Consider the following 18,369-nt stretch of genomic DNA (forward strand, 5'->3'; position numbering starts at 1 on the left):
ACTTAGCATATTTTGTTGATCACAACGAGAGCTACAGCAACCAAGAAGGAGTCAACAGAGGAGCAGCTTGCACCTGAAGAGCTTGTGCCTTATGTGTAACGGCTACTAGGACGGAGATGTTCCTCCTGCTTTTGTTTGGGTGCAGGGATGTCCACCTCAGAAGTGGTTTGAGGGGGGAAGAGCAGATGGACTCTATGAAAAGCTTACGCCGTGTTGCAGAGCGCTCAGCTCCAGTGGGAGTTTCAAGTCCCAGTCCTAGCAAGAGTTGCAGTGCCGTGGCACGGGGCGTTTGCTCTGACTGTTCAGTTCAAACCCAGAGCAGCAGAAGTCACACGGGAGATAAAGGACTCAGTTCAGCGGACTCGAATGGGGAGGGTATTTTAGCTAGACTTGAGAGAGCTGGCTTGAAAAGAATCCTCCTTTAGCCAAAGAAAATCTGAAAAACCTCACAGTACTTTTTGTACAAAATCCAATAAGAGATGCAAAAGCTGCTTCTTGCAAGGTTTGCTGATTTTGCTGTGAATATTTCACAGAGCTGCAAGAGGGTAAAACTCACCTCTTAAATCTAATTTTTTAAGGTTGAAAGCATCTTCTCTTTTTACTACTTTTTATGAATATGAGGGTTAAATGAGCAGTGATCTGTCTTTAGGTTGGCTTTTGCCAGCTTGGAATAGACCAGGGAATTTCTCTTTTCAAAATAAGGATGATGTTGTTCCCCCCCCCCGCCCCTCTGTGAATTTAACATACAGTGGAGATATTGGTAACTTTGCAATACTGTGTTGTTGGAATGATGAGACTTCCTCCTACATCCCAGCTCAAGAACAGCTGAGACCCTGAAGCCGTAAGATCAGTCAACATTTATTCTAGCTGGTGTACCTCAAAAAAAAAAAAAAAAAAGCAAAACCAAACCTCTTGAAAGGCCTCAAAGCATTCCTGGGCAAAAGTGGCTTATGCCTAAAGCCCCGTCTATAAAAACACAAGGTCAAGTAACTTTTCGTTATAAAATTATAGATTTTCCTAGCTTTCCAGTTTGCAAAGGGAAGGCTTAGCAGGTGATCCCCATGTCATCGGCAGAGCTCTGCCTGGCTGGGTGGACAGCTTGAAAAATAGTTCTGAGAGGTATGTATGTCCCCGTTCATCTGATGGCTGATTTAATGCAGAAATGTGGTCACCTGGAGAGCGGGGGCATTTCCACTCTCGCCCTGCAGCAGGAGGGTGAGGACAGGGCTCCAGTGCTACAGCACAAGATACTTTTCTCCAGGATCTGAGAATAATCCACCCCCTCAGAGCTTCATGCTATTTACTAGCTGTCTTAGGTTTAAATACTCTGAATAAAAATCTCAAAGGTGAATTTATTTACAGAGAGGATGTGACCAATGCATTCTGGAAACAAAGAAACAACCAGCTCTGAGATGGCTCCATATGAAATGTAAAAAAAAAAAAAAAAAAAAGCTATTAAATATCCTCTTTAAACACAGTGGAATAGGCCAGTGAGAACGATGTGTCTCCTGACAGCTCAGATAGGAAATGGTTCCTGAGGTCAGTGAGCTGTGAAAGACTCATGTTTCCTCCCATTTAATTGCTCTGTAAAAATATGAAGTGAATAGTGTGCACTTTCCAAAGGTCACCCAAAAAATAGTAAAATCAACAAAATCTTTCCAGCTTGGATTCCTCTCCCTCCTCATCAGAGAAGATGTAGGCAGATGTGTCAAGGGCAGAGTCCCACACCCTCTCCCAGGCCAGAGGCGCTGCCCCGTTGCTCTTTGCCCTGTGTGCCTTGCTGATTTACTGGCTCGAGGCTCTAGGCGTGACCCAGAGAAAGGGTCTGGAGCTGCCCAAGGGGTGTCCGGCTCTGCAGAGAAGAGCAATGTACCCACAGAAATTGCCAAGAGGCTGAGAAGTGAAAATGGGCGTTACTGTGACATGCAGAACACGCTCACCCACCGGGCAGCCTTGGAGAAGGACCGTCAGGGACTGGCTGCCAGGGCGTTGCAAAGAGTTTGTCTTATTTTCAGAGATGGTTTGTGCACACACGCTCAGGGATGTATGCCCTCACACGCAGGCAGTGTCAAGGGAAGAGGGGAGGCAGTGCCTGAGGGGTTTTGCTGTAACCAGAGGTGGGCTGGTGAGCCACAATCTGAGCATCTGCCAAAAGCCACCCCACAACTGACCGGGGAACGAGTACGTGAAGGGATAGCGGCCGGAGGAGCTGCTCCCCTGGGTGCTGTTGGCTGTACTTTCCCCAAAAGTAGCATATTTTGGGGATGGGACTGGCTTAGCCCTCCCTAGGGCTCCAGCAGTGTGTCTTGTGTCCAGCTGGCCACACTTTCTGCCATCCAAGCCGTGCCTCCCTGCACATAACTGTGCTATTACCCAATTTCTCATAATCTGCTGCTTATCCCAGATTTCCTGCAAGATGAACTCTCAAGTGCCTCTGTTGTGCTGTTATTTCCCACCGTGACTGATTTATGGGCACAGGCATAATTTTTTTTTTTTTTTCTTCTTAACGGAAAGTTGATCACCCCCTCTACCCTCTGCAAATGGTAGACCTTAGCCCTGATCAGTTGTGCACTAGTAAAGGAGGAGTGTAAGGGGAGACAGATGTGCAGATTCGCCCCGGGTGGTGTAAGAGGACAATGAGAAGCCAAGGACTAGAGCGCAGGTACCTAAAGTCTTAGTTTAGTCAAATCTCTGCTCTATCCCTTTGCTCCTTTTCATTTGTTATTTCACTGAATCGTTATGCCATCAAGCCAGAAACATCTGAAGCCTCCTCTGCTGTTCATATGTACTCAATCTTGCAAGAGGAATGCAGGGAAAATCCGTGAGCTGTTACTTCTGAGGCATGAAAAGGAAAGGAAATTACCATTGAATTACCTGGAGTTGTACCAGAATGAGTATTACAGAGTCCACATAAAAAATCCAGGCAGGTTTTCAGGTGGATTTGGGAGGTATTTGGAGAGTTAGTGGACTTAATGTTTCCTAGGATGGGTTAAATAAAATTATACGTAACTTAATGGCTGCGGCCATGTAGAAGATATCCCCAGTGGAAGCATTGAGAATAATTTTCTCTCTTACAAGACTAATTTCATTCATCTTAGTCAATTAACACAAAACTCCACTATTAATACTAACCAATACAAGCCTGGAAGGTCCTCTACTTAGTTAAGAGATGATCAGGAGAAAAACGGTGCTGTTAATCTTTCAAAGGGCACCAGATGCTCACAAACTCAGCAACTGAGAGCATATACTTGTGTTTGGGTTTTTAAATTATTACATGCAATTTTAGAACAATTTGTAGTATAATTAGAGCTGGTTAATTAAAGCGTGACTTGCTTTCAACATCAAACTGCTTTTGTGCTTTGGATTTGGAGGTTAGGTGCTGTCTGGGTGGGCTTGTGCCCAGCAGCCAGCTTGCAGGGGTAGTCAGCACCCTCGGGTGCTGGGGTGAAATCAAGGGCTCCAGATAGTCCCCGTTCAAACCTGCAGCGTTGTGAACAGAGCCAGCCACGCTTTTGGATGGCTTCTAATTATTCCATTTAATTTCTGGGGAAAACGTGCTCGGGTACTCTGAGTCTCTCCCCTCTTTGCACAGCAGGCACATACACACATAAAAGCTTTCCTTGCCTTATGGGCAATGGCGACACTGGGTTTTGTTCTAGCCATAACCCTGATGAGCAAAGGTTCAGACCTTCACTGGTAATTCAGGAAGGAGCTGCTGTAGTGTTCCTTTTTATGTGATTTTAATGTGAGTGAGGTTTTCTTTTCTGCACTTGTTTACTTAATGCAATAACACGTGTCTGTTCTGCGGCTGCGTGTGAACGTTCTTGGTCTGGCTAAAGACCCAGTTCAAGCCCTCATGGCCAATTTGGGCTGCGTGGTAAAGACATGCCAGAGTCATATAGCAAGCCTGGCTAGATCTTTGATTCACAGCCTGTTTCCCCTCAAAATATGGTTAAATGGGATAACCGGGGTCAAGGATAGAGCAAACTCTGGGCCTCTAGCAACTTAGTGTAATGTCTCTAATTGAAAAGCTTGTCAGGTGTCTCATTAGGCATGCAAGCATTGAGATTAGCAGCAACGCAATTACATTAATCCACATCTTAATACAAGCAGCAAATTGTGGGAACTTTTTGGTATTTATAAAAGAATTTATTTCACTCTGGGAAGCCTTTTTGATGCTATTACTGAAAACTGACGTGCCCAGTCCAAAACTAGCTCTGGCTTGACTGAGAGCTTTAGTGCTACGCTTTCAGCATTGACAACAGACTATAACAATATTCCAGCCTCAATGTTTCCTTAAATTTGGGTCTTCACCTCTCACCACCTCCCCTTCCCTCAGCAAATAAAATCTGTAACTTTAGTAACCAGTCGCTCACAAGAGAGAATGAATGTTGAAGATATTTTTCCACTCATCGTTTGCTTAGCAATTAGAAGTGATGAATAAAGCCAGCAAAGTCACATCTTGTCTCCATACATCTCCCTTGACTCTGTAAACTGCTTGAATCAATTGTCTGTTAGCAAATTGTTGGGACGTTTACCAGAGCAGCAGATGTAGCTGAGACGGAGCTGGAAGAGCCATCAGCAGGTGCGTCCCATCTTCTCATTCCTAAATGTTCAACTTCATAATGTGCTAGGATGCTCCAGCACAGGTGTGTGCTCCCTGCGTGCCCGAGGAATACATTGCAAAGTGGCTGGAATATTTCTGAATGCAGGTTCCAGCACAGCTAACCCATATGGACTACTTCTAACTTATAGGGACCCATATGGTCACATGCCCAAAAGCAAAATGCAGTCAGTGACACTGTGTTTTGTGTAGTCTCCTGTTTGTAATTGTGCACCTGAGATCAGTGTATAATGTATAGGGAAAATCAAGTACAAGTGTCCTGGTTTTGGCTGGGATAGAGTTAATTTTCTTCCTAGTAGCAGGCACAGTGCTCTGTTTTGGATTTAGGATGAGAAGAATGCTGATCACACACTGATGGTTTAGTTGTTGCTCAGTACTGCTTGTGCCAGTCAAGGACTTTTCAGCTTCCCCTGCTCTGCCAGGGGCACAAGAAACTGGGAGGGGGCACAGCCAGAACAGTTGATCCCAACTGCCCCAAGGGCCATTCCATACCATACGGCGTCATGGGCAGTATAGAAACTGGGGGGGTTGGCCGGGGAGCCGCGATCACTGCTCGGGAACTGGCTGGGTATCGGTCGGTGGGTGGTGAGCAATTGCATTGGGCATCACTTGCTTTGGATATTATTTCTACTATTTTACTTTATTTAAATTATTAAACTGTCTTTATCTCAACCCACAAGTTTTCTCACTTTTACTCTTCCCGTTCTCTCCCCCATCCCACTGGGGGGGAGCGAGCAAGCAGCTGTGTGGGCCTTAGTTGCCGATTGGGGTTAAACCACAACACTGAGAAACCAGAGTACAGGCAGAAGGAATGCCAACTTTTGCGGCTGTGGGGAAGATCTCAGGAAGTTTGGATGTTGTTCTGATTTTGTGGTTGTGTGCATACCCAACACCATCAATGTGACATCTGGAGAAACTTACTGATGGAGGTTAAACTGCTGCGAGAATGTAGGCAAGACTGGGGAAGAGTTTAGAGAATTTAATTTGGGATTTAGCATCTTGCGTGGCAAGAATTCACTTCAACTGACGTTAGATATCAGCAGTATGAATATCTACAGTTGAGCTAGCTACCATGGGTAGCTACCAGGGTCCCTTTTGCAAAGAAACAGGCACATAGAGGAAGAGGTTGACCTCATCGCTTTCGGACATAGACGTTTCAACAAGATGATGAGTGTCCTCAGTTCCACCATCTGTATCTCCTCTGGGATGCACCTACGCAGAGAGGTACTGCAATGGTTGGATCGGGTATAGCTACTTAAGTTCCTGTGAATTCTGCCCCACTCCAGGAAACAATTCACCACATGGACATTCGTCAAATGAAGTTTTAGGCATTTAATTGAGGGACACCTCCAGAGATCAGGTCAGTCTGCCAATCAATCACCTGATCTGAGTCACCCTCTGCAAACGCCTGTCTATATCCATTGACTACAAAGGGAACGTCAGGGCAACTGTGCTCCAAACCAAATCTCAAATAGATTACATGGAATAAATTCAGACACCTGTATTTTTGGCTCCCTATCTAGCCAGGAATGTTTTCTTTCTCTGTCATTTTGTCCGCCTTGTTGCTCAAATACATGGTCTACGCATATCAAGAACACCTATCAGGTGCTCTAATGTTGACAGTGACATTCCTTAAACTGTAGAGGGAAAGGGAAATTTATCTCATCGAACTTCAGCTGTTAGTCATCTAATCTAACTCCTCATTTGAGCTTCACTATCTGGCAGTAGTGTGATGCTGGTGCCCCCCAGGTTCCGAGATAGTGTCCGATTTGGGGCAGGATCAGTCGCCCTCTGGAAGCGTCCCTCTGCCTGCACCGACGAGAGCGCGCCAGGTTTGCTAGAGGAGATTAGATGCTGAACTTTCAAGCGAGCAATCTGAGTGCAGTAAAGCCACTCTCTGCCTCCTAGATTGCAGATGATCTTTTTGTTGTACATTGGTATCTTGCCTGGCACAGCAGGATTTTAGTACGTGAGTAGAACTCCTGTATCTTAACATAATACAAATGATAGCAGTAACGTAATAATTATACTAAACTCCAAAATGGTATGTAACGCAGCAGGTGTGCGGATCCTGGCTGTATCCCTCGCATTCATTCGTCATGCAATTAAACCCTTTTTCCCCCCATCTTCTTCTTTGAGATTGCACAAGGTTAATTTTAAAATAGCCAACAAGATGATAGAAAATGAGTATACAAGTTAGTCCTGAAGCAAAACGTCTAGCTGTTTCCTGCGGCCCATGCTGTAAATGAGCCTGCTTGTTCTCAGAGAAAATGCCACCAATACAACCTTAACTTACTGAGTTGCAAATGTCAGTGCTGTAACAACTGAATTTAACATGGGGAGATGTTGAACAGCAGGTTACTGCAAGTTCAGCTCAAAAAGAAACCCTTCATTGCTATTAACAACTTCACTGTTCCGTGAAAAAAGAAGAAGAAAGGGATCAAATAGTCATTATCTGAATTGGCCAGCAAATGCAAGACTAGAGACCAGGCAGTTTTTAGTAGGTCAGCTATCTATTTAAAGTAATTTGAATTATCTAAGGATAATTGAAATCCACTGTTCATCCATTACTTTCACTTTCGGGTCTTAAATTATTATATCCATAGCTCTGCCTCACATTTATTTGGTGACCTGTGAGACCTTCAGCTTTCCTGTCTGTAATAGGTCACAGTATTATTTTCCATCAAATTATAACACATGTAGTCACAGGTTCTTCAAATGCAATTGGCTTGGCTGTTTGACAGCTGGAAGGAAGGCTATTGCCTCAATCTTATCTGGGGCTATTTATATTCAGCTCTGCAACTTAACACTCTTTCTTTTATTGGTGTTGCTCTGCTTACCAAGGAAAAAAAAAAAAAAAAGCAGTCCTCTTTTGCATGGGAGTATTGTTTTTTTCTTTACCAACACCAGCGGCTTTCTGAAAAAATGTGCAGTGTTGCAATGTGTGTGTTTTAGTCACTTGGAACAAGGTAAGCAAGATCTTACACTGTCCACAAGTTTCACCAGAAGATTTTTTTTTTTCTAATGAGAGCTCTGAAAGCAGTTAGCATATGATTTAGCCCACAACAGATGATTTACACAATAAACTGCATTCAACTTTTATTGCCACCTCTTAAAAGCAAGAATTAAGGAAAAGAAAGAAAAGCAGGTCATATCCTAACCAACCGCAGCTGTACAATCAACAGGTTTCCCCGCAAAGCTAGCTGTGATGTAGGTTATGGAGCGGTTTGCTTTGGTCCCATGAACAGCATTCACAACCACCTGCAACAGAGGCATAGGGCACAAGTTTCTCCTTGCATTACTCAGTTAATCTTGGGGGGGGGGGGGGGGCGGTGGTTGTGGTAGGTTGCATGTTCAAGGTATAGCGCTGGGACTGGTGTATCTTTCGAGAGTCTTAAGTGTGTGGTAAGGTGGAAAATCTCTGATGCCACTCCAGCTAGACTTTTGGGACTGCAGCAAGGAGCTTTTAGGATATGCTGGTTTAGTGGGGGAAAACCTTACAGGCTCACAGCAGAGCTAACTAGATGTTCAATTCCATCAAATGAGCATTGCTGCTGATGGGAGGAACAATATTTTTTACCAGCTGAAGACTCTTGGGGTGAGCTGTAAGAGTGCCCCGGCATAGGGACGGACAGTGAAAACACCCACTGCTCCCTTGCCATGCAGGGCTATAAATGGCGTTGACGGGCTGTGATGTATGGTAACGTTGGCGTGAAGACCCATTGACTGAGTATATACCTCAGCTTCAATTTGTCTCACAGAGCTCATGGAGAGGGAGGGGAAACAGTTTTAAAAATGAATAGAGAGATTTATTTCTCTTTTCTTCATTTTATTAGAAGAGCTTGTGCTATCAAGGGAATCTGTCACTTGGGTCATCTCTCTCCTTGTCAGTCCTGCAACGGCACAACTGGGGAGAGGAAGCAGCAAGTGCATGTGCATTAGCTGAACTGCTGCTATCTGAGGGTTTATCGTATGGATCGTAGCTCTCTTCTGGGTTTTTGGGTTTGTTTTTCCTGGAAGGGAAAATAGATAATTTTTTTATTTGAATTTATGCTGATGGAGATATCATTTGGGCAAGATTTATCACCGACTCCTGTAATTCCACAGAGGTCTGGCATAGCAGCAACTTACTAAACAAGCAAGACAACACAATATGATTTTATTAGCTGCTGAACTTTAGAAGCCCGCGGTATTCAGAAGGCTGGAGAATAGTCGATTTCTCACAAGTTTCTCTTGAGATGATCAGTAAAATCTGATCATTTTTTCTACAGGGCCAACAGTATTTCCTCAGCAGCCTTCGATACAAACTATTATTACTTTTTCTTCCTTCAGGGATAAAAGCCATAGAGATTACATATATCTATAGTCTGTATTAGGCCTAAACCTGAGTTCATCCTCAGCTCAAAATATATCTGGCAACCACAGGATATAGATGGAAGGATGCCCGTGCTCAGCCAGGAGCTGTAACCAGGTGTCCATGTCTGTGGTGTGGACACTTGTATCTGAGCCGGGTGTCCAGATTCCCTTAGAGTCAGAGAATAAGAATGGGATAAAACCAGGACAGAAACCATGGGTGAGAAAGTGCTATCTTAGGGAAAATTTGAGATCTCCTAGACCTTCCTTTCCTCTCTTCATAAGGCCTTTCTCCCTTAGTAAATTCTTCCTGTGCTTAAAGCTTAAAACGTTTTACAGAGGAGGACATTATTTCCATATTATTGAAGGGATAAAATGGGCCATGAAGGAGTAGTAAGTGTCGTGATGTGATAGTACCGGTTAGTGTGGAGATCGGCACTTCTGTCGTTCTCCTTGGGACTTAGATCTCGGAGCACTTGGGCAACTTCTTTTCTTGCAAGGATTTGTCAGATTGCACCAAAATTTTGGATTTCTGCCTCCTTTCTCAAACGTTGACCCTCTGGGCTCTGTCCTGCCTCTTGACTGCCATCCTTGACAATGTCAGGGCAAAGGGAGAACATCCAGCCTTGATCAGGAAAATATGTGGCATTTGGCTGAATCAGACCATTGCAGGACCAGGAATGAACCCAGATAGGACACACTAGGGTTAACTGTGTTGCTCACTGGGGTTAGAAAAGCCTTCTCACCCGTGCTTTCCTAACTGACTTTAATGTAATCCATGTCAAGAGGTTTGGCCAAGATTGTCTGAGCTTCATCATTTCTGAACACTTACTGGGTCCTTCAGGAGCACTTTGTGCAGGAGTAAAATTCGGGGGTCATTAAGTTTCCCATTAGATCTCAAGGAGACAGGCTATCATTGGGGCAAATGAGACGTAGCACATGATTTCTGGGTTTTTTTGGTTGGGTTTTTTTGGGTTGTTTTTTTTTTTTAATGTAAGATTTATTAAGGACTCCAAAACTCCAGACAAAAAGAGTTTCTTTTCCTACTGTTGCACAAGAAATCAAAAGGTTAATCTTTGCAGGGTCTCAGGCTGTTGTGTCAATTGCTCCAGCTTTTGTGAATCTTTTTGTTTATGGAAAACTTGCGAAATCATACTGAAGTGTAAAGTGTTGCAAAATGTCCACGTCTACTCTTTCGCATGTTTTATCTGTCTTCCATAGTCTTTCTCTCCCTGTCCTCTACGTTTTCTAATTTTGCACAAAATAGAAATAAAAAGCAGAGTAGGAAAGGTTTGAAGTGTTGTAACTCCCAAATTATTCTCCGTATGGTATTTAAACACCTCTCCCTGCCCTCTGGCTTGCAGGCTATGTGACACTATTGATACACCCGTATCATGGGATCACCGTGGTGACCTGCAAAGTTTCATGAGCTGGGCAGGCAAAGCTGAAGTCAAACTTTGCATTTCACTGTGACAAACCAAAATGAAGCACATCAAAACAGACTTTCATTCCAGAATAAAGGGAAAAGCTAGTTTGATTTGGGGGATTTTTTTTTTTTTTTGCTATTGATGTGGGGTGATAAAAAGAAAAGGATATTGTGGGGTTTCATGTCGCTATAGTAATGACATCCACATTTCACAACCAGCTTCTCTACAGGGACATTTCTTCAGCATGGGCTTTGCTGAAGTATTTCTGTACTTTATCATGGAGTTCATTATGCCCAGGTCTCATCCAGTGAGTCTGACCAGCTTTTGAAAGGCAGATTACCTCTAGAACTCCAGCAATCTGTTGAATTTAGAAGGCAATTATTTTGATATGTAAATGAAACGATGGGAGGAAAAAGGTATCAGTTTTGAAATGCAGTCAAGGCCAAAGATAAAAAAGGTTTCTCATCTACTCTCCAATAATTGTTTTTTAAATGATGCCCTTGGCATGGGATACGTGGCTGTTTCCTTAGCTAACTGCAAGAAAAGCCACTTGTACCGTTACCCCCAAGGCTGGGAGGAAGGTCATGTAATTTGCCTCTGCAATGGAAAAAAAATGGTGGTAAAATCTCTATTGAGTGCACTTAATGGCTCAACAGATTATTAATGAGATATGGAGCCTTTTCAAATCTAATTCCCTAGGTTTAAACCGAAGCCCTGTCAGCAGCTGGAGAAAGACCTAAGGAAAATTAGTTTATGTTCTCAGCCCAGCTCCTGGAAGATGAAAGCTGCACAACAGTTGGCACTCATTAGCACTTGTGTTGGCCCCCTACTCCAAAATACCAGAGCCAGAATGGGCCAGGGAGAAGTGAGCTAAAGCTGTGGTGGGTGGGATCTGCATCTTCTGTAGGGGATGGAGGACCAGCCCCACTCTCACCCACACACCCATCCTGTTCCTCAGAGAGTGCCCCATCTTGGGTATCCCATCTGGAGCTCCCTGGCTAGGTCAGTCCCTAATCGGGGCAGCTGCTGCCTAGGCACAGAGCACAAGGAGATCCAAACCCTTATGGTTTCAATGGACTGAGAAAGGCTGGAAAAAGGAACCCAGACACAGGAGGGAAAGAACCAGAGACAGGACCCACCATCTGACCCTCTTCTCCTGTCCTCCCTGCCCATGTTCTCCTCCTGTCCTGCTTTGTGCTGGCCTCTGCTTCAGCTCTCCACCTCTCACCAGGTGTAAGCCTGCCTGGAAATTATTGCAAGGTGTATTTTTCCATTGTATTTGTGAGTACTAATTTTACCACTTGGGGTAGCCTGGATCCTGCTCTGAGGTGTAGTTCCCAGCAGTGACTCCATCTTAGCGTAAAAACCAATTAGGATAATAAATAAAGTTCAATATTGTACATGGAATTTCTTTTGTCAGTGGCACTTAATCACTCAGTTTGGGCTCAGGCCAGCCTCCAGATCCCATCTGGAAAGCTGGAAGGAGGGCAGGATGACGTCTACAGCGCTGCGGTCTTCGTGTGGTCCAGCCGTATTTCAGCCATGCCTACCCTACCCTGGGTGGTCCCACCGTGCCCCGCTGCATCACTTGTTCTCAGTGGTCTGTCACACCAGCTCTGCCTTTATTGCTAAAAGAAATGAAGACAGACCTTGGTGCGCATCCTGAGCCAGAGCTGCCTGCTCTCTCAAATCCCCTGGCAAGGGGAGAGGTATCAAACTGATCTCAATCACGCTAGGACAGGCTGGAGTGTGTTAGGCATCCATCTAATTGGCTGCTCTTATCCTGCGCTAATATTGCTTTTCTTTGGAGTCTTTTATCTTTAAATAGTAATCATTATCTGTAAAAAAAAACAAATAAATAAATCAAAATCTTCTCTAAAAGCTACTACACCATGTTTAAGAGTGGGCAGTCCAACTACTTAGAGACCTCAGCCACTGCATTAATGCAAGTGAATGTCCAATCTCTTCTTTCTCTATTAATCTTCTTTAATCCACCGAGGGCTTGTAGGATTTCCAATTAGTGGTCATTCAATAATTTCTTCATTTCCAAAGAGGCAGAAGTCTCAGTCTGACTGGCAGTGCAAGCTATAGTACTGGCTCACTGAACAGAACTTAGATTTCAGATTATAGGAGAAAAGGGAACAATTGTTAGGTCAAGGGAAATAACCTTGCTGGCAAAGGCGTATAAATGTCATTCAGCGTGCAAAAGTTAAACCAAGGTTCTAGGAAGTCCTGGGATTTGTTTGGAAATCACGGTGCTCAAAAACATTTGCAGGTTCTTTTTACTTGACCTTTATTTTCTGAAGCTTTATGCAGCAGGCACTTCATCCTACTTAACTGCAGCCTTCCAGAAGTTAAGTATCTAGCCTAAGCCCTTTATAGACTGCAGAAAGAAACAAGCACAGCCTGATCCACCTACCTTAGCAATGTATCCTGTCTTAGAGGGGAAGGAAAGATGATAGGACAGGAGTCCTGCTGACCGTGTTAGACTAGCTGCTTAAATTTAAAATTAATCCTACGCTGACATTATTTTTTTATTATTATTAGTTTAGTCCAACTAGGTCGGATGCTGGAGAGAAATTTCCCTTGGAGCTGTTTTCAAGCCAGGCAGCAATATTAGACAACATGTTCCTTTAGAATAAGTTGTCTATTTATGCATAAGACTGCAGCAATATGAGAGGATATGATTCAGTAGCAAAAGATATGCTCAGGTATTTCTCACTTCCAGTTTAATTCTGTTCATTCTGCATTTCTCTACTTTTTAGGACCGTGTTATTAAAAGACAGTAACAAGAGGCAAAAAGGCTCTTGGAGTGGTTCGGACATTAGAATAAGGGTCTTGCAGGGGTTTTTCACTTTTGCCTCAATCCAGAGCTGCCAGACTCATCTGTAAAAAAAAAAAAAAAAAAAAAAAAAAAAAAGTGTAGCTCATACAATCATAGAATCATTTAGGTTGGAAAAGACCTTTAAGATCATCCAGTCCAACCATTAACCCAACACTACCAAGTCCACCACTAAACCAATTAAGGGGAGAGTAGCAATTTTGTGTTTCCTGGCTCTTCTGTCAATGCAGTCTGTTCCTTTGGGGTTTTGTCACAGGTCTGTAGAGTATTTAAAAAAAAAATACACAGCTATAATATTGGTATTTTGGGAAGACTCCTGGGAAGCCTGAGGGGCTCAGTCCTGGCTGTGGACGAAGGGGAGCTGAAGCGTGGGGCCAGCTCCTAGGACGGAGACCTGCAATGGGTCTGCAAGCTCTGGTGGCGTGCTGGGGAAGTTGAGCTGCGAGATGAATTTTTGATTTAACAGGTTTAAAAGCTAATGGGATTCAAAAGTTAGATCCAAGATAGCATACAGCTATCCAGCCATGAAGAACGGAGCAAGGCTCAGTTAGTACCGTAATAGCATCTTAAAGAAATGAAAGAAAAAAAAGCCCTAGAAGGGAAGATTTTCTTTTCTTTGTATCAGGATGGAAGGGAAATAGATTTTCTTGCTGTTGTCACACACAGCCAAGTTGTCTGTGCTCTCTCCAGGCCTTGGTCCCCTTTCTGCAGCGCTTTGTCATGTCTGTTTAGACTGAAAGATCTGCAGGGCAGAGACGGTCTCTTGGAGGGGTTTAGAAGAGGGCAATGGTGCCCTGATCTTGCTGGGGGCATGCAGATCGCACAGCAATTGAATCCATCAGGTATTTGTGTTGCAAAGAGGAAGACAGACAGTATCTTTCAGCCAGGAGTTGTTTATCCCTGCTTTTATCAGCTCAGCTGGAAACGGAGGGCTGCCTGCTCGTGCCACGCACCGCAGGGAGGAGTTTCTTACAGCCAGGACCTTGGAAGAGCGCGTGGCAGCTGCCGCTCTGCTTCTAAACGCAAATCTGCGGCCACAGCATGAAGTGGGGGGAAAAAGCATGGTCTGTGGTTAGCTTTTGTTTCTCTGCTCCCTCTCAAGCTCTGCTTTTTGCGATCCGCGTGAGGTCGAGGTGTCGGTTGCTGGGGTTTGTGCTGGCTCCCCAGCCATTTTCTCCTGGGAACGGCTCTTCGCTTCCTGCTGAGCTGCGTCCCGGCAGCCAGCTAGGAAATCAACCCTGTGGTGCTGTGTTCATTTCATCTGGAGTGATTAATACTGAAAACTACAAGTAATACCCCTGGGAAGTTTACAGGGAACATTTTCTGTAATTAAAAATAACGCCTGGGTGACCGCCTGTGGGTTACATTACAAAAAAGTACTATTCCCTCTCACTGCATGTGCAAATCAAGATTATAAGAGGAAAATATTAATAGTCGATGGATTTCCTGGCCGGGGAGGTGGTTTAGTTGCTGTTTCATTCTGCAGTAGCAATTATCTGCACCTGCTTTCACCAGTTGCTCACTCAGGTACGTTTGGGCAGAGGGACCGCTTGGGGAAATTCCTAGGGAACTGGAAAAAAATGAAAACGTTTGGGCAGACAAGAAGATGAAGCTGGTTCTTGAGCATCAAGTGGTCGTCTTGGCACTCACAATGTGCTTCTGCATGCTGCAGAGTATCAGGTCCGATCCTTACCATCTGGACCAATAATCAAGGCTTCATTAGAAACCCAGATTTGTTGTAAATTAGAACATGTAATTAGAAAATGTGTCTGCTAATTGAGTCCCTTTGATGTAAGCTTCAAGATGTGACGCTGATCCCACACAGAAAGGGGTTTTAATGCCTTTTATTTATATACATTTTCCCCCATTTATTGTTATTTGCAGCTTGAACTCTTTGCTGATCAGAAATATTCAGAAATTCATCTTGCAAAGAGCAGTGTCACTTCGGCTATTTATAAATACGATGCTGGCACAAAATGCCATTCAGCAAATTCCTTTTTTTAGGTTGTTTCTTCCCCCCTCCCCCCATTTTTTTCCCTTTCCTTTATATTTCCAACTACAAAACAAGAAGTTTCTATTTTCGCTCGTGCAGAAATGTTCAAAGCAAGCCAAGTGTTGATGATTCAGTAGGTGGCACTCCTCCCTCTCGGTCGGCTCTCCGCCGCTGGCAGCCCTAGCATGGTAAGAAGGATTTTGCCTTCCTAAAGGTGCTACCTCTCACGAGCTGTGGGAAACAGGTTCCTTGAACTCATGCGTTCACCCAGCATCCCGGAGCACCCTCTGCAAAAAAAAGAAAAATCAAGGTGTCAAACTCAGTGCCATGGCACATTTCCGACTAGAACAATCTCAGTTTAGCTCTCTGCAGTCTTCCCTGCAGTTTTAATGAGTGGCAGTGGCCTTTACGTCTGGTCTTAGGGAAGCACCACACGCTCTTGTTTGGTGTTAAGTGGTTGCCACTGTGCTCTGTCTTTGCATGCGGGCAGCTGCGAGGACTATTTCTGTTTCTGCAAAATGTTTTTGAGTTCCTTGAGAAAGGGAGCGCTGCAGACATGCAAAATCTTATTACCCTTATATAAGCCAAAGGAATTAATTAAATAAATGCATAAAAATAACCTCTCAGAAAAACAGAACAGCTAGCATATAACTTAATTTCCTGCCACTCTCTAAAATCTGCTATAGCACAAAGCCAGGTCTTTCTAATGCTTTTCACCTTGTAAGAAAATATCTTCAGATAGAAAAGAAGAAAGTTTAACTCCTAAGACTCTGGCCCCTGTCCCTATTAAGGTGACAGCTTCATTCTCTAAATTTTCAAATGCCTGTAAAATATAAAGGAATGCGGATAAAAGCACAGCACAAGGAGGCACAGCCCTGGAGGGTGCTGTGCCCGGTGCTGCACAGCGGGACGCCAGTTCCGCACTCCTGTCAAGCCCTGCTTTACCAGTCCTGATTTTTCAAGATGTAGCAACAAGCTTCATGGGACCAACACTGAATTCTTTACAGCCGCTACCGATGCAGAAGACGAAAGGACCAGAGCCGAGTAAGCGGCAGCCCCAGAAAGGTGAAGCAGGCACTGCCAGTGTTGCACGAGGACCGTGCTGTAGCCCAGCATCGCTTACACCGCTGCAGGGGCAGGACTGGTGCGTTGTGCTAAATTAACGAGGGAGGAATCAGACCCAAAGGATTTTTGCAAAGGGAAGCTGGATCAACAGGATGGATTCACCACCGAACTGTGCCCGCTCTGTGCAGGCTCAGCTCACAAGCAAAGGTCTTTCTGGGACCGCTGCGTGGCACCACGCAGAAGCAATTAGAGCAGACCAACATGATTATCCCAACTTGCCAGTAGTCTCCACTGGAGAAAATAAGGTTCAAAGAGCTCTCCCTCGTCTCTGCGCAAAAGGCAATTGCTTTCCTGGATATTGGACAGTCCTTGGAGATGCTGAACATCTCCAGCAGTGGAGCAGGCATCCCGTTGGCCCCAGCTTGAAGGGAGCACGGCTGAAATAACGATAGTGCTCTGCAGATGCCGCAGCAACAGCAAACACCTCCCTTGTCCTGCTCACTGGGGAACTCACTCAAAACACAGCTCACCTGCCTAGGCTGCAGGAGTGGCTGAGGATTTAGGTCTTAATGAAGCAAATGCTCGTGGCCACAAACCCCACTGTGTCAACAGGCTGTGTGCTGTAATCGGGAAAAATGCATATTGCTAAAGACACAAGAGCATGGTAGATGAGTTTAGCGTTCCTAATAAAAAAAATCTAATTCCCCTAATCTGTATCAAACACTAAAAGCTACATGCTACCAATTATCTTCTTCTAGTCTTAATTTACAACAATCAGTTATAATGGATGAAATTAATTCTTAGTTTAATTTTGTTGGCTGTGTGCTTAGAATCCCATTTTTTTCCATCTCTGCTTTTCCTGTTGCTGGAAATTAGCTGCATCTAGCTTCAGTGGCACTAGTTAGGATGGAACATTGGTCCTAATTTTTTACTAATCATCACAACCTTTGGAGTAATTCGCTATTTGCTGCAGCTTCAGTGTGGGTTTTAGACTCATTACCTTTGCTTACCCTTTCAAATCCAAGGTTTTTAAAATTAACATGATAAATACAGCCAACTGTATCTTCCATCAATACATCTCTGTTTTCATCACTTACTCTGGTCTCTCTTTAGAGAAGCTTCTGGGGTTATCCTAATTTACACTAGTTTAACTGCATCTTCAGACTCTAGAGCTGGTCGGAATTCCTACACCCACAGCGTTGCATGCTTAAATTTCATCTCACCGCAGATGGGGACGGGAACGGTGAGGACCGTGCTACGGTGCCGATGCCCAGAGAAGAAGCCGGGGAAGCAGCGGAGCCTGCACAGTCGCGGGGCGTTTTGCACATCGGTAAGAGAGCTCAAAAGCTGTTTCAGAAGGCGGCGTATCATGAATGGCAAAATTATCCTCGGGGTTATAATCTCTTGTGCGATGCAAATCATTGACAGCTTCTCCTTCTTAACTACACTCTTCTGCAATTTCCTGCGGCAGCGGTGGATGCGAACAGCTGTTGCATCGCCGAAACACAGCACAAGCCTCCCAGCAAGACGAGGAGGGCCTTTTCCCCGCCGAAGGGAGCTGTGAAGGAGAGTTTTCCGTCACGCTATGCATTGTGCAGCGTAATTATCCCCCAAAACCAAAGGTTGTGTTCTCCTTTTGCTTTCAGGAGCATGGTTCATATTCAAGCGTAACAGTCTTTAAATAAAACAAACCTACAGAGCTGGCTCGAAGGAACTCTGACAGATCGTGTTCGCTTAGCACTTGTTGACATGCAAATGTTTTCCAGATTTATCCTGATTTCCCTAGAATTGTGTCACTGCCGAGAACTGGAGCAAAGTTCAGACAAAGTCAAAATGCTGGTATTTTTAAGTACAACGTCTCACTTTCTCCTTTCTACATCGCTTTTCATTTTGAATGATTATTTTTGCCTGGCAAGTGATAACGTATTACATCACCATAAAAGTCAGCTTTAAAGCTTGACACGCTGCAACCGGAATGTCAGCATTTTGGGGTTTGTTTTCTCTCTGATACCAAATGAAACCAATGTGAAAATCGAGACCTCTGGGCCAACAAAACAGCATTCCT

The sequence above is a fragment of the Pelecanus crispus genome, chromosome 16, assembly GCF_030463565.1.
Source record: "Pelecanus crispus isolate bPelCri1 chromosome 16, bPelCri1.pri, whole genome shotgun sequence".
Classification (NCBI taxonomy): Eukaryota; Metazoa; Chordata; class Aves; order Pelecaniformes; family Pelecanidae; genus Pelecanus; species Pelecanus crispus.